This window comes from Pipra filicauda, unplaced genomic scaffold (assembly GCF_003945595.2).
Source record: "Pipra filicauda isolate LSUMZ 115617 unplaced genomic scaffold, ASM394559v2 scaffold203_size1373443_pilon, whole genome shotgun sequence".
Classification (NCBI taxonomy): domain Eukaryota; kingdom Metazoa; phylum Chordata; class Aves; order Passeriformes; family Pipridae; genus Pipra; species Pipra filicauda.
In genome coordinates, this window is record NW_024104314.1 from 279,549 (window position 1) to 295,750 (window position 16,202).

General features: G+C 40.8%; 1 long non-coding RNA gene across 1 annotated transcript in view; it reads right to left on the bottom strand.

The window, feature by feature from the left end:
• LOC113990098 overlaps nucleotides 1-16,202 on the bottom strand; it is a 240,914-nt gene that overhangs the window by 168,709 nt on the left and 56,003 nt on the right. Inside the window, exons 11-13 of the long non-coding RNA XR_005563376.1 lie at nucleotides 6,778-6,934; nucleotides 5,244-5,317; nucleotides 2,223-2,409 (exon numbers count right to left, since the gene is read on the bottom strand). This is a non-coding gene — a long non-coding RNA (uncharacterized LOC113990098). The remainder of the gene's footprint in view (nucleotides 1-2,222; nucleotides 2,410-5,243; nucleotides 5,318-6,777; nucleotides 6,935-16,202) is intronic.

The window sequence follows — 16,202 nt, forward strand, 5'->3', positions numbered from 1 at the left end:
TTAAACAGCACTTTTTAAACCCCTTGCTATCATCCTGTATTTCCAACACATGCATATATATGTTCTGGAATGTGATAGATAGATTATTTTATTGCCATTTTTTAAGGAACAAGAAGAAATGATAAGATTCTTTTCACTGACTTCTACAGGGTTCCATAGATCACCCAAGAGAGTGCCACAGAAGAACAGCATTTCAATAATCTCTACTTTGAGTAATAGTTTGAACATAAAAGATTACTGTGCTGAAGGCAGCCAGTGGACATATTTCATACTATCACAGTAGCTTTCTTTCTTATCACTTTATTTCGTGATATCATCTCCCTTGGAAAAATAAGACTATGATATTTCTGTCTCCTGGAGTTGAGAGGAGCATAACGATTCTATCAGGTTTAATACATGATAGTACTCCTACATCAGTTTTCAGTGGAAATGTAGAAAATCTAAGGGAAGGATATCAAGGAAACAAGCCTACATACAATGTTTGTTCTGTGTATGTTTGACTTTCTCCTTTTCTGCAGGCTCTTCACCCCTGCCAGAGAGCTCTGGCCTAACCCTTTCTATGGGAAGAATAATTGTAAATCTGCATGAAGTTCATGATGATTAGTTTTTCTTGGAGCTGGGCCAAAGAATAAGCCTTTCTCCGATACAGACTTCACATGCAGGCTCTGTCAAGAATTCATTTATTAATCCTTTCGATCAAGCCTGGATTAAGCCATCCAGGGGCCCTAATGACATCAAGTAACTCTGTGCTTTGAGATCCACCTTGCAGTCAAAAACCTCCATAACAGCAGGTAGAGGTTACTCCTGAATACAGCCCATGCTGCACCTTTACTGATTTCCTGGAGTCCTCCTGGACACCTGTGTCAGATCATCTGTGTACAGGCATCATTTGTCCCCTTGCAAGCACAAACAGGCTCAAATGTTTCATTTGAGGCCAGGACACACCACACAGTTGTGCCAAAGGCCAAGGGGTGCAGGAATATTTGAAGGGTACAAAGTGTTGGAAAGGACAGTGTAACCAGAGAGGAGAAGATCAGCTCTAAGAAATCCAGGAGTCAACCTAAGACTCTCTTTACTCCTACCCTTTTATTCTGTAAGTACAGCCATGAAAAGATTTCAGCAACCACTCAATGTGTAAAAATCTACAGACATACTTACCCATACATAGCATTATTTTTGTATCAAAGGCAATAGTACTTTGATTCAACTACTGCTTCCTATAAGCTGTATTAAAACTCTGTCACTCCATTTCCTAAGAGTTCAGCTGAAAATTGGTTTCTTTGGCTTTTAGCCCCTATGAGTTTCACAGTTTAAATTCTTTGTCTTTCTCTTTAAAATTCAGATTTGAAGGTTGATATTCTACTTCAGAAGCAAGATTAAGCTAAAAAACTAATTTCCACCTTCTTTTATCTATTTGGCTATTTCATTTCAAGAGAATTAGCACAATCTTCCTGTTGCAAAACTCCCACCTGGTCTAACTTGCCTGCAAGGTTAGTGTCTCCTCTCAAATGCAGCTGAGTTCAAAGCCATCCCTCTCCCCCTTCCTACCACATCCCCCTCTCCAATCCAAGCAAGATTTGTTGCAAACATTTCACAGAGCTCTAACGTTGTGTGAACTCTTGCAGAATTATTGTTGTTCCAGGAGTGTCCTGGGGGATTTTCAGAGCTGCTGTGAGACAGTGATATCCCTTGTGGAGGACTAATAGACTGTCACTGTTTCCACTGGGAACAATGAAGGTCAGACGTGCCAGCTAACCTGTGTTAACACGGAACTTCCTCGCTCTGCTCAGGAACAGCTCTGCAAATAACACCATGCTGAGATCCCCCTCCTTGCCACTTCACTGAGATCACATCGAATCAGCCCTAATAATGCAGTCTTTTTGCTGCAGCCCAGTCCCTGGTGAATCAACTCAATAACCCCACAGGGTTTGCTGCTCTAGTCGCCCTGTCAGAAAGTGTCAAAGGACAGAAACGGAGATGCAGGGCAGGAGGAAAGGTTGCCTGCTCAAAGTGTCTGTCCCAGTAGCTCAGCCCTGAGCCCTTCTCTCATCCTGCAGCATTCCCCTACCACTCACTGCTTGAGCACTTGCTTTTATAACCTTAGCAACCCATGTTCATTCATTTTAACCCCTTGTTTGCCAAATCCTCTAAAAACCGGGATCTATTTTTTTTTTTTTTTACAACCCACCCCCTCTTTTTGTTTTTTTGGGTTTGTTTTTTACCTTTCAAGTCACTTGGAGTTCTTCCAGAGGAAACAGACTGGGGATGTTCACAACATGGCAAAGGTTGGTGGATGAATTTTGCATTCTTTCTATTTTGAAACTGGGATTCTACTGGGTCCTGCAGAACAGCAGCAGATTCAGGGGACACTCACCCAGGAGTCACTGCCATCCTTCTTCAACTAATACCCTGTAAAAGATAAAAGTTTGGTTGATAACATGCATACTTGTAGATGATATCCAGTGTTTTATTTTAACACATCTGTAAGCATCCCTCACTTCCCAATGCCCAGTATTTTACTATATTCTGAAAAACTACAGGAGCAAGTGTAAAGCAGGGCAGGAGAAAAGGGGGATCGAGAAGTTTTAACAGAAAAAACTGCAATTCATAAATATTATGACTACAAGGGAAAATGAACCACAGCTTGATCACACAACAAGAATAGCAATTAGGAACAATTGTTGAATTTAGTTTAGGTATGCAGCATACGTAGGTAAATACACTGAATGCTAATGGTTTTATAATAGTCTTATTAATTCACACACATAGTTAATGTTTAAGATAAACTCCCCATCTTTAGAGTAATTTATGCATTCCACTTTTATAGAATTCCAATTGAATGAATATGAACATAATCATTTTGCACAAATGTTCTCTAAGGAGTGTGCAGAGAGTCTGAGGCAATGCTGAGGCTCCCCACAGCTTTATTCATAATGGATCAGTCTATTCATTCCTTATTAATTTAATGGAGTACAACTGAGCAGTCTAGCAGCTTGAGCTTATGAGTGTTTCACAAATGGGGCTTTTTGCCTGTAATCGCTTAATCCTACTGGCTAGGCCTCATAAATTGAATAAAGGAGCGAACTAGGTTTTAATTAAGTCTAAGGAATGAGCTTGTCTGAAAGATACTTCAGCCTCTTAAGATCACAGTGGTGAAGTGTGTTTGTCCAGGAGCCTAGCAGGGGCAAGCATCCCGGGCTAGTCAGGTTAGAGACCAGTTTCTTTGATGTAAGGTATTTGTTAATACGTTTTCTCCTTTAATTAAAAATCTGTTCTCCACTGTCAGTACCGTCTGAGACCACAAGTGAGACAACTGCAGCAACAGTTGCAGGGTAGGACAAGTGAACTACAAATTTTTCCCAGTCCTGTAAACCTTTCCTAAGGAAAACAGAAAGATTGCATCTCTTGCAAAATGTATCCGCAGTCACTTTCTTTTAAAATTCAGCAGCTGGAGAAACAGTTCTGTTCTAGATTTGCAAACCTACCTCAGGCTGGGAAAGAGGGGCATTCAAATTCCTCCCTCCCCACAGTGGTCTCCAGAGAACAAAAATTATCACCTTCTATATTGTTTTGCCAAACTACCTGTTGAGGATATGTCCTGGGCAGCAAAGATTTCAAGATCCGTGGTGATGTAAAATGCTTTCTCATGAATGCATTCCATTTTCTACTCTGGTGGGCTATCTGGAGTATATGCATAGAGAAAGCAGAGATGTTTGGCACTGAACTCGGTGCCCTCCTCCCTCCTGAGACCAAGGCTGGAATGTAAACTATATTGTGCAGTATCATAAAAACTGTTGGCTTGGTGAATCATCTGAGATGCAGGACTTTCTTTTTGTATGTGTAGATAAGGAACAACATTCTGGAGAATCCTAAAGCAAGGGTTCTGTTTGTTTGATTGTTTGTTTTTCAGTATATTGAAGGGAGAAGATGCACTGTTTCTGCTCTGATTTTACAGATACCTAAAAGTGCTCAATTGCCTGGCTCTGGTTTTCATACACTAGTGCAACCATACAGTGGAGTCCCAACAAAAATCAGACTGCTTTTGCTGTCTATACAAACGCACAACCAGAGAGAGGTCCTGACCCCAGACAATCTAAAACAACCCACCTAAGGGCATCTAATCTCTTTTAAAGAGATTTGGCATTCATTCGTAATTTTCCTTCCATCTTTGAAAATCAGAATGTGAAAATGTAAGGCTGGTGAAAGGAAGGCTAATTTGCCTGGCTTCCTTCTTGTGGGTTTTACTGAATTATCCCGCTGCCCTTTAGTCATGTTTTGGTATTAACTTAGCTGTAGGCTTAAGTTATGCCAAAGGCAGGAAGGATATGAATTTTAATTAGGCACCCATCTCTCACTGAATTCTCCTAGGTTCCTTTGAAAATCCAGACCCTAGAGCTGTCATGTATGTGTGCGTGCTTGTTTCTGGGCATGTTGTATATATTTGTGCACACACAAATCTACATAAATAAATAAAGTGACATGATGGGATTTTCAAAGGCATTTTCAATCTCGAGAAGCACCCCTGTTGTTCTCAACAAGAGGCAGTGCAGGCTGAGCTCTTGTTAAAAAACCAGCCCAGAGCTCTGACCCCAGGGGAACACTGAACTTTATACAGCCCAGGCCTGAGATGAACATACATGATTCCTGATCACAATTAAGTTTTAATTGCTTTAATAGATTCTGGTCTGGAGACGGGCAAAACAACACATCTTTCTAAATGGTTGGCTTTTTTTGGTTCAAACCCACTTCTCCTAAGTGAGAAGTGCCAGCCTGAGTCTGGAGGGCTCTGATGAACAGCTCACAGGCTGTGACAGGCTGGAGCAGTGGAGGCACTCAGAAAGCCTGCTGTAGGTTTTCTGTTATGTTAAAATGGGGTGAAAAAGAAATAAAGTTAAACAAACGCCAGAAGTGCCCGTTAAAATGGAAATGCAAGACGTATTTATCTAAAGAGATATTATGATTGCTTAATTATAGGACTTTAAAAAAAAAAAAATAAAATGCCTGGCTTTTTCCTCTAAACAGCTTGTTTTCTGTGTGCAGCTAGAAAGGCAGGCAAGGTTCATCTTGGGGATGATGGAAGTATTGTGGTCAGCATTTTCAAAGCTGGTACCAATTCAGGATCTAAGAGTATTTTCAGATTTGATTAAATTTTCTAAACTACTAAAAAACCCTATTTTTAATTATTCACACAAGTAACAAACAAGAGAACTCTAGTAAATGAATATGAAGGCTCCTAGATGTACTTCTGAGAGCATTTCTCATGGCAGTCAGCCTCACTGGAGTCAGTCTCCCGGTGGTTATGAAGGGCAGACTTACTCTGAAAAGAAAACAGAAACACAGAGTTGCACAACCACAAAATCTGACAAAGGCAGAGGCTGAAATGATATCCTACTCCCTTAAAAAAATGCTGGACTCCACGAGCAAGAATTCAGCAAGTGGCAAAGAACTGGTTGGTGCAAAGAAGCATCCATGGATTAACTGCACCCAAGAAGCTGAACAGGCGCTGGAGTCCGACAGTCACGAGTGACTCATTAACAGGCTAAAATGGACACTGGAACTTGTCTTTTGACTAACAAATCCTCACTCCCAAGCAAGTTCCCTCTGTAGCCAACACCACCTTCAGCTCCATCCCTTACCTACAACCAGCATCCTTCCCTTGCTTCCCATATTAAGAGTCTTAGGTCACCACCAGGGTAGTTCAGCAACTGCGGAGGATCAGCGTATAGAGAAAATGTCATACAGAGCTGCTGGAACATCCCAGAGTGTGGGAACTTTGTTTTGGAAGATGTCACACATATGCAAGTCAAAAGGATCCTTTTCTAGCCTTATTTTCAGCGTGAGCAGTTATGGAGAAATACTTTGGAAGTACTTTTTAAATAAGCAGAAAACTTCAGGTATTGTCAACTGTCTCCTGAATAAATGCATACAGCCCTCTAAAACAAAAGCTGCTTAATCAAAGTGCTAGTAATCTACTTTTTAAAATGGATAATTTTCTCATGTTTTAGACCATTGGAACTCAAAGGGAATAACATATAACAGCATGCAACATTTTCCAAACTACTGCAATTTTTCAGATGTCGCTAAAACGAATCTATTGACTGATTTATACTAATGATTTAAAAAAGATGCTCCAGGGCAAATCACACACACTCAGTCAATTTACAACAGAGGTCATTCTGTAAGTGACAAAGTGTGCACCTCCTTTTGAATAGCTGTCAGACTGAAAAGAAAATAAATACTGAACTCAGAAAAAATATATAGAAAATGTGGTTAAGCTAACACAGAATCCTCATGATGTTAATTGCTAACATTAATGCATATCTCCTCTCTTTTTCATCATCCTGCAAAGGAAAAAGGCACAACGGGTATAAATATTAAATCTGTATAAGGAATAGTCCTAAAGTGCTAATTTGTATATTTCCTTGAAAAATATTCCTATAGTTTCTGTGAACACTTAGGACTGATGACAAGACAGGTACTAAGGCAGACAACTTCCCAGGAGCACCACGCATGTGAGGGAAGCACGTAGTGCCATCCCCTCCCATTTTGTTATTCATGGGAGACATTCTGTAACATACACAAGCAATCCAGATCCACAACAAATCTCTGCTACTCTCTGACGTGATGTGCAGCAAGCTGGGACCACTCATTTGGAAAGGAGATGGAACAATTAACAGCCCACAGTGACAGGGTCAGGACAGAGTCCAGATGTTCATAAATGCGTCGGAATAAAATTTACTTTTCCAGGGGAAAAAACAAACAGGTAACCATTCTTACCTCTGTCACATGCCTGTTGAAATCATCAGGACAACAATATGGCCCAGGGGGTTTGGGGAAGAGGCTGCAGCCCAATCCAGCCACCAGGCTGGTTGTCAGGAATGGCTGGGCAATCCATGGGCAGGCTCCCACACTGGTCACCAAGCTCCCTGATTTCCTGTGTGTAATCACATGTTAGAAAATGGCACAGCCAGGTGGGACAGAAGGGTTGACAGGCCAGTAGTCTTTTTCACATTCCTACGATATGATAGACTATATATACAATCAAAACACGATTTGCATCAGCATCAAGGGTGAAAAATAGGATGCCAGCACTGTCTACCACAACAGCTGTTCGGCATCTGAATGAAATACTGCATCCAGTATTCACCCATCTCATAACATCCTTTTTGTAAGTCTCAGAGGTCACCTAAACACATTTATTGACTTCATTATTTTTATATAGGGAGAAAAAATTGATGGTGCTACAGAGCTGAGCAAATAACTCACAATAAAATCTTTATTCAATATATTTCATCTTTTTTTACTGTTCCTGCAACACAGTGAAATTCTTACATTTAACCATTATCTAAAAACACTATCTGAGCATTTCTGCAGTAAATTTTTTTATGCTACAAGATGTTCTTGGAAAGTTCAGAGTGAATGTTTACCATTAAAACTGTGTTTATTATTTAGATAAACCAAGCAGCACTTTTTCTGTTCTCCAACCGACTTATACAGTTCATAGTACAGTGTGACTTGTGAATTTTACTGGTAAGTGTACATGACAAATCCATGAACAGTTGGTTAGAGAGGCTCAGATTCTAGGACTTGTCAATAATTAATTTCATGGGGAGTAAAATTAAAAGGTAATTTGAAAGGATCACATCCCAAGTGTCCTATCCAGAAAAAACAGAGACCAGAAAATGTGATAGCAATGCACAAATCAGAGGTAGGTTAGCTGCACAGATTCTAAAACGAAACTCCCTTTGGCATTTTTTATGAGAGCCTGGATATACTTGGTTGCCTTTTTTTATTTTGAAAAAAATATTTCATTCCACTGAGCACCCATTTCACTCATTTCCTGAATGGGACACAGCCAAACTCTCAGATGTTACCAGATACTCCTGGCCCCTTGGCAAAAGTCTAGTGACACCTTAGCTGATGAATGTACAAAAGGAGAGACTATAAATAATGTTCCTGAAACAGACACTTTTTGCACAAAAAGTGCAGCCTGTGAGGTGCTCAGGTGAGGTACCTTATGATGAACCCTTATGAACCCTGCATCATTCAGCAATACAGCATCAATTCCTGCTGGTAGAGGTGGGTACAGATTTTACAATATACAGCAAGCTCCTCTTTGGATCTTCTTTTAAAGCAGGCTAAGGAACTGAAACAACCCCAAGTACAGTTATGCACATCTTTAGAATGCTCATAGGAATGAAGTTTGAAATTTGCTTGAGAAGGCTTTACCCATCCTTATTAAAACAAATGAACCAACAAGTCAAGCACATAGCTCATTATGACTACCAAAATAATCCGAAGCAAGTTCCCCCACTGGCTCACCACAAAGGGATGGCTCATTGGCTGTGCAGGGTACGAGGAGGAACGAGCACAGATGTAAATGGTACTGGGGACATGAGGATGCTGAGCTGTGTGCACATGGACAAGTTTCATCCTTTAACTGTGCACAGGGGAACGTTCAGATGTCTGCTCAAAGGAATTTTAGTCACAAGCTCTGCGCAAAAATGGGGAGATAAGATGCAACAATTTCTAAGGCCCTAAATGAAAAGCCAAGTCTTATCCAAGCATCCTCTGAATTATCATGCATTTCTGCCCACAGTAATCTTGCATAATTAACCCAGGAAATATAAGCAAAGCATTGCTTGATTTCTGTAATTGCCAGAAATACACCACAAGAAACAGGAGCCTTGATAGTATGACATAAGAATGATACAAGGAGGTACCATGTTCTCACGATGACGGGCTCCTCTTTGATCTGTACCCGACAGTGAGCAACTCTACAAACTACAGTTAAGTTCCAAACCTCTCCTTATTAATACAGAAACATAGGTCTAACTCTATTGCTATCTCACACAGACCCTGCTGCCACAACATTTTTATGTTTTTGGTGAAAGACACCGTTCAAAAACTGCTGAGAAGGGTAACAACAGTTTCATGTAGTCTGCACACAGTGTATGAGAACAGTAGAGAGAAGCTCTGAGACAGATGACATTCACGTTCCACAGTGTTTGTATATAAAAGTATTATGACACTGTCAATCTTAGTTTCTTTACAATCCTATACACTCTTAACAATACAAGTGATTTCCCAGATGATCTCCTGGCAGAGGTTAAACAGAGGTGCCCACACACCGACACCCAAGTTCCCATCTCAGCAGATGCTCTTTCTGCAAACGAACAAAAATGGATTTGTCCCTCTAATGAACTCCTCTTGATCTGACACAAGGGACACAAATGGTAGGGCATCACTTTAATTTCTATCAGCCACATGTCTCTCAGTTGCCCAGTCAGTGGGACTGGTCCCTTTGTGGACAACCTCAAAAGAACGAAGAAACCGAGGGAAATGACTGAAGTGAAGCACGTGGAATATTTTCCTTTCCACCTGGAGAGTCTTTCAGCGAGACTTCAGGGGCGAAACACGGAAAAAACAAAGTTAAAATCCCCACCTCCTTGAAATCTGTGAGATCTTTGCCACTGACTTCAGAGAAAGCAGGATTTCTTTGTAAGATGCTTTGAAGAAGACTGCAGCTTGTTCAGCTACCCAGTGTATCAGTGTATCAGCACTGGCTGCTGCTGATTTACACCAGCAGAGAATCTGATCCCCTGTAGTGCAGGGAGGACAGACTCATCCACTCTCAGTCCTCATTGTTACTCACCAGCCTGAGCCTGTGCTGCAGATAAATAGGAGGCTTTAATCCCCAGGACTCTCAATCCAGTGCCTTTCACCACTGCCAGATTCTCATTTTGTTTTGTTTCTTTAATACGAGCTTACCAAAGAACGAAACTGATAAACTTCCTCCTGCTCAGATTGCAGGAGCCCAGGATAATATAACAAGTTAAATGAAACATTAGGAGAAATAGAAAGCACTTTACAAAACACGCACTGCCTCTTTAACATTTCAAATTTTTCTTTTAACGTAAAATTACAGCATAATATAAGAAAGGAATCCAGCAAGATACTTTATCACAATACTTGGGCAACTTTAACTCATCTCAAGTGTTATTATAAGAAATAGAATTTACTGGTATGGACTTATATTCAATAGCACTCCTTCCCTTTTTAATGAAATGTCATTATTCCAATACAAATCCTTTCATTCCACAACCCGCTCCCCCCTTCATCTCACTATATTTCATTTCCTGCAGTTACGCGATATTATTGCCTTTTTTTCCACAGCTATTGATTTAGGTGTATATGGTTATTACAATGCAAAATAAAACAGTTCCCCCATCCATTCTACCTTGTACCGTTGAACATTAACTTAATTTGTTTCAAATCTGCATTTGATTTGGCAAGGAAACCATTTATCTTTATGAAGAAAGCCCTCATAAAGTAGGGACTTCAGGAGATCACTGCTTTAAAAATTTAATAGCCTTGTGTCTTATACACTAGAAAAATGAATTAAACCTTCAAATATTATATGTCTCAATGTAACCTTTTTGCATTTCATACTATGTTTAATTCATTATATCCCAGGAAAAAAAATTAGATAAAAGCTCACTAGATTTAGGGTGGTAGTTGGTTCTTAGTTTTGTTTTGACTTGGGTTGGGTATTTTACATTCTAGGATTAAAAGTCTATCAATACAGTATTAGCAGTTGGATGTAGCTGATCTTCTTAGGTTGGAGTTGGTTGTTGTGTATCTGATTTTCTTGGTTTGGTTCTCAGCACTGATGAGAATCATTAAGTTCTGCAGGCACTGCCAAATTTGACCTTCTAACCCGTATGTAGCATGCAATATCTGTAAGGATGATTTCTGTGGCACGAGCAAAGGACAAGCTTTCAGAATCTAACACAACCACAAATCAAAATAATTTATATATTCTCATTAGAGATGGAATATTTGGACTGCAATGTAGTATATGATGACTTTTGCATGATGGGTGAAGCAATAAGGTAGGAAGCAGAAATATCTATGACTGTAATGAAGAAGTTCTGGTTTAGTGAGACAGTCATTGTATGACTAGGATGATGAACAACACCAGCAACCAAGGGAAAAAAAAATTACATTATTTTCTGAGGTGAGAACTGCTTTAGGTACTTATGCCCTGTATTTCTTGGAAAAACTAATATTTCACATTTTGCATTAATATAGTCATTCTTGACATCTTTAAAAGAGCGCCTTTCCTTTCTGCAGTTTGTTTTCCTACTCTGACCAACAAGAGCTGTGTTACTTTCATGGGTTCATTAATCATTAATTTTTCATCATCACTGAACACACCAAAATCAATTGCAGCGAGAAACCTAAATTCCTTTCAGAGCTGGGCTGAAGGCCCCAGAATCACCGGCCTTCCTTTCAGTGCCAGAGTGAAGAACAAGGTCTCCTTGATCACAGACCTGCTGACCATGTACCCCAAGACCTCTGAGGGAAATCTCCAGAACTCGAGACTCTAAATCTCTGAATTCCAGCACATGAATTTGACCATACTCTCCCACACTCCATTTCTGTGTGCTTGTGGAATTTACCCAGGAACATGAAGCCTGAACCCAGGAGTCCAGACAGCAGCAATCCTACTATTCCCTGTACTTCTCTCTCAACTGTTTTGCCCACTCATACACCTCTTCAGTGGTTCCTTTGGTTAGAACAAGCTTAGCCAAAAAAAAAGAAAAAGAAAAAAATTCAGTTCCTGAGGCTGATTCCTAGGAAAGTCAGCTTCCCAAACACAGCCGACAGGAAGAGCAGACACGAGGCAGACTATGAAGGCAGACAGCTCAAATGGCCTGGCCTGGCTGAGTCTGGCAGGAAGTTTAAGCACAAATTAGCAAACCAGAAACACTTCAACAGTCTCAAGTCAAGAACTAGAAGTCAGTAAAACCGTGAGAAAAAAATTAGATCACTTACTCAGATGAAGAGTTGCAAAGGTAAAAATACCCAACTCTAGGCAGGTTGACCTTAGTAAATAGAGGTGAAAGACACAAACATAGCATGGCACACAAAATATAAATGTTATATTGTCTTGCTGCAGCAGTACTACCAATTATTTTTTTTTTGTTAGGACTCTCAATATTGAAAAAAAAATCACAGTCAAATATATCTAGAATGAGGAAGGAGTTTCAAACAGAGAGGCATCATGAAAGCACAACGAAAACTTAAGCAGAAGAAAAAGCATCTCAAAGGACTCCTTAAAGGGGACAACCAAGTGAAGGGAAGGGGGCAATAAAACAGTCAGAAGTTGTATAAGTAAGGAAAGCAGGAAGTTTATAATCTTCAAATCTAAAATACATTCCCCATCAGAACAACTTCCATCAGCCCTCATTGCTGTATTACTGAGTTATATTCTTTGGTACACCTAAGTTTTATTGATTTTAGAACTATAAAGCAAACAGCAGACTCTAGAAATACATTGGATAGGTCTCATTACAAATCTCCCTGTCTGTATCTTAGAACATTCTTAAGCTGCATTTAGCAAGCAACCTGGAAAGCACTGATATACTGTGTACACATATTAGAGACATGACTGTATTTGCCTATTTCTTCCCAGTAGGTAACAACAGGCTGTTTTCATTGGATGATCTCCAGAAATGAAATCAGAGCACGGCATTGTGATTACTCAGCTCATACAATGAATTCCCAGTTTCAGTAAGAATAAGTAACATTCTAATTTAGAGTTGATATTTGACACTGTATACGAGGGGAGGGGTCTACTTTCCATTTTCTCCTTAGACAACAGAGTAAACTGCAAACCTCCCTGCTAAAATGTATGATCTTTGGAGAATGCTAATTGACCTACTAAAGTTGGCTTATTTTATTTGGTGAAATTTGCTTATCACAGGCCTCTAGGTGCTCTACATAAACAATATAAACGAAAATAATGAATAGACCAAATAGCTAAGTGACAATGGGGACCACATCAATAGCTGTCTGCCCAACAGAATACGGCTCAAAAGAAACCATATTATAGCATCTGATCATCTCAGAAGAGGGAACTTTTCCCCCTTCTGAGGTTTGTTTTATTTCCAAGCACAGGGGGATTTGTTAGTTTGAGGCAGATCAGGTATATCCGCCCCTCACAGACTGCAGAGCACAGCAGTTCTGTGGATATGAGTACACGTAGAATGGATGCCATCCTGTGGGTGTGCAAAGTGGATATACAGGGAGGGCAGGCAGTCCTGGGGAGAACAGTACACACTCCCACATTGCCAGGGCAGTGGCTGGGCTGAGACTACAAACTGAGCAAAGCTCACTGGGAATCTGGTGATTCTCTACAGACACACGGGACTGAGGACAGACACACCAACAGCAGAGGTTATCTCTGATTTTATGCACTTTCCAAAGCAGAGGATGTCTCTTGAGATAACCTGAACTGGGTTTTTGTTGTTGTTGCTATTTCTGTGCATCAAGTCTAGGGAGACTTCTGAATAGGATGAAGTGAGCACATCGTCTTCTCATGGAAAGGCTCATCCAGCAGCAATGTTCTCTCTAGGTCAACCAAGTCAGAAAATAAACCACATATGTAGGAACACGGGCAGGATCTGAGAGTAAACCAGTCACCCGATGTGAGTCACATAATGCTTGAGGGATATAAACTATGAAACTGCAAATTTAATATTGAAATAACCAGACTAGACTTATGCTAGCTAACAAAACAAAGTTCAGCATTGCTTCATTCACCGGCAGCTCAGGGAGCTTCACTCCTCACTCTGGCCTTGCCAGGTCTCTGCTGCTGGTGAGCTGATGTCTCAGGTGGCTCCACAGCCCCCTTGTCCCATGAGAGCAGTTCTGAAACACCAGCTGACTTTCCTGATGTGAGGGACAGAGGACAGACCAGCTTCCACCTTGGAAAGCAGGATCTTAGGCAGGACCCAATGGGTGTGTCCTGCTCACAGCACCCCTTGCCATGCAGTGCCCAAACTGGGACAGGGGACTGTCAGCTGTGACATGTCATTCACTCCATCCACAATTCCCAGAACTATGCAACTCAGCTGTCTTAAGAGGTATTCCCTGCAGATTCCCCGGCCAGTGAAAGCACAGCAAACAGTAATACCTTATCTTCATAGATTTCATACTACTTGAGAGCAGGTACATGGAGTCAGAGACATTCCTCTTCACAGATTCAGAAGTTTGGATGGGGAGAAGTCTCATTCAATCTCCTGCTAATACAATATGAAACACTCTTCACAGCTGTAATTTCCTGTAGCATCTAAAATGTTTCCTGTTAATATTTTCCATGTTGTTGTTGTTGTTTTTATGAAAAAGAATCCCCTAAATATTAACATTTTCAGATGGCAGAATGGAAAAAGCTAATATAACTCTTAGAGACACAGCATAGAAATCCAGAAATAGATCTAAAGGCAGATTTCTCAGCACTCCCTAAATTCTGGCACAGGGAACAGACCAAAACTCCAGTCCAACCTTCTGCTTTTCCTCAGCCAGTGTTCAGATGCTGTAATTTGACCTCAATTCTAGCCAGAAGACAAGCCTCATTTCTGTAGCATAACACAGATTGTGCACCTTTATTTTATCATTGTATTCATACTAATTCCTCTGTTCTCCCATTTCCATGGCAAATAATAATCCTACCTTGCTTACAATGCTTGGAGGAGAAAGCTTATGCTCTTTTTGTAGGAGGTAAATTATATTTACTAACTATAGTTACTCTGTACTCTTGCTGTTGAAAGATTTTAGCTCAATGGGAGGTTTGAGAGACAGGGAACAATAAACACAATAAAGCTACAAAGTAGCCAAAAACTAAACTAAACAAAAAAAGCCCCGAGTTATAGTCCTATAGCAGCTCTTACCTACCCTGAAAAATTCCATTTTAAAAGCTTTAATGACTGCCCATACTGTGAGCACCTAAAGGATGAGAGATGTCTGCAAAGACCACCAGGACCATGCCAGGAGTGTGCCCAGCATTCGCTGGGAATTTTATTGCCTCAAGAAAACCAGAACATGCCTGACCCTTGCAGACAGCAGCAACAGACCCAGTAAACAACTTGTATTATTATTTTGCTGTTTCTTTGTCCGAGCTGCCTGGAGGGCAGAGCCAGCTTTGTAGGAGTATTAGCTTGGCTCCCCTGGCTGCCCAGCCTAATTACTCAGCGAAAACCAGTGGGCTGATGCCTCATCTGGTAACTGGAACTCAGTGACTGCCGGCCCCCATCAGTGAAACTGGGTGCATTTATACCAGTTGAGCTCTGTCTGTCTGTCTGTCTTCCTGTCTCATCCCCTGGCACAGGGCTACAGGATTTATGCAGTGGCTCCTCTCTAGCTAAGCAAGAAAAATATCAAATTGGACATATTTGCAAGACTGTGCAGTTAGTTGCTGAGCTCAGTGTGCAGATTAACATTTGTTCATGTATTTGCCTACTCTTGACCCAATTTTCAGTAATGACCTCTACAGCTGTGGCCATAATTTGTGTACTCATGGACCATAAATATTGGTAATCAAATGTCCTGTGTGTGCCCACAAACCTGGGAAAGATCTAACATGGGATCAAGGCATGCCTTCTGAGAGTGTTCTTGTTCTAGCAGGCATTCACTTATTCCAACAGAGAAAACAGTGAATTTTTTAAGATTATTAGTAGCCACCATAGCAGAAAAGTAGACCAGACTGAAGATACAAATCTACCTCCAATTTCAACTTGCTGCAAGTTGCCTTAGTTTGTGGCTTATATGAACCTTTAAAAATTCTCACTCTTCCTGGACAGCATTTGGGACACTCCTCTGTTTAATGTCATACTCAGCTTCCGAAGAACTTTGTAACATGTATTATTTCCAGTAAGAAACTTTTCTTCACTGAGAATATGCATGTGATTTCAGTTTTGTCATAAATCTTTTTAAAAATTTCTAGCCAGGCTTTTGTTAAAAAGGGAAAAGAATGCTCACCAGTGTGCTCACCTTGTGGCAGGAATTCCAGGGCTGGCAAAGCCCTGCTCGAACAGGATCAAGTCGTGACCCTCCGGGTCACTCTGAGCTGCACTGTCCTGTACATACAGAGTCAAATAAATCACTGAGATGCTATGTGGGATACAAGTGAGCCCCAGAGTCCTTCCTGTAACAAGGGACTCTTTATTTGCCCACCTTTTTTCCGTGGACAGCTGCAGGCATTCCTGCCAGGATAACCCACAGCAGAGCGCGGGGCCCGCGGGTATTTGCAGATCAGTCCTGTAGAGTGCCACGACTGGGTTTTTCAAATTTGTGATCACATACCCATACCCTGCCAACTGTATCTCTTCCTATTTTGATTATTTAGATGCAAATCC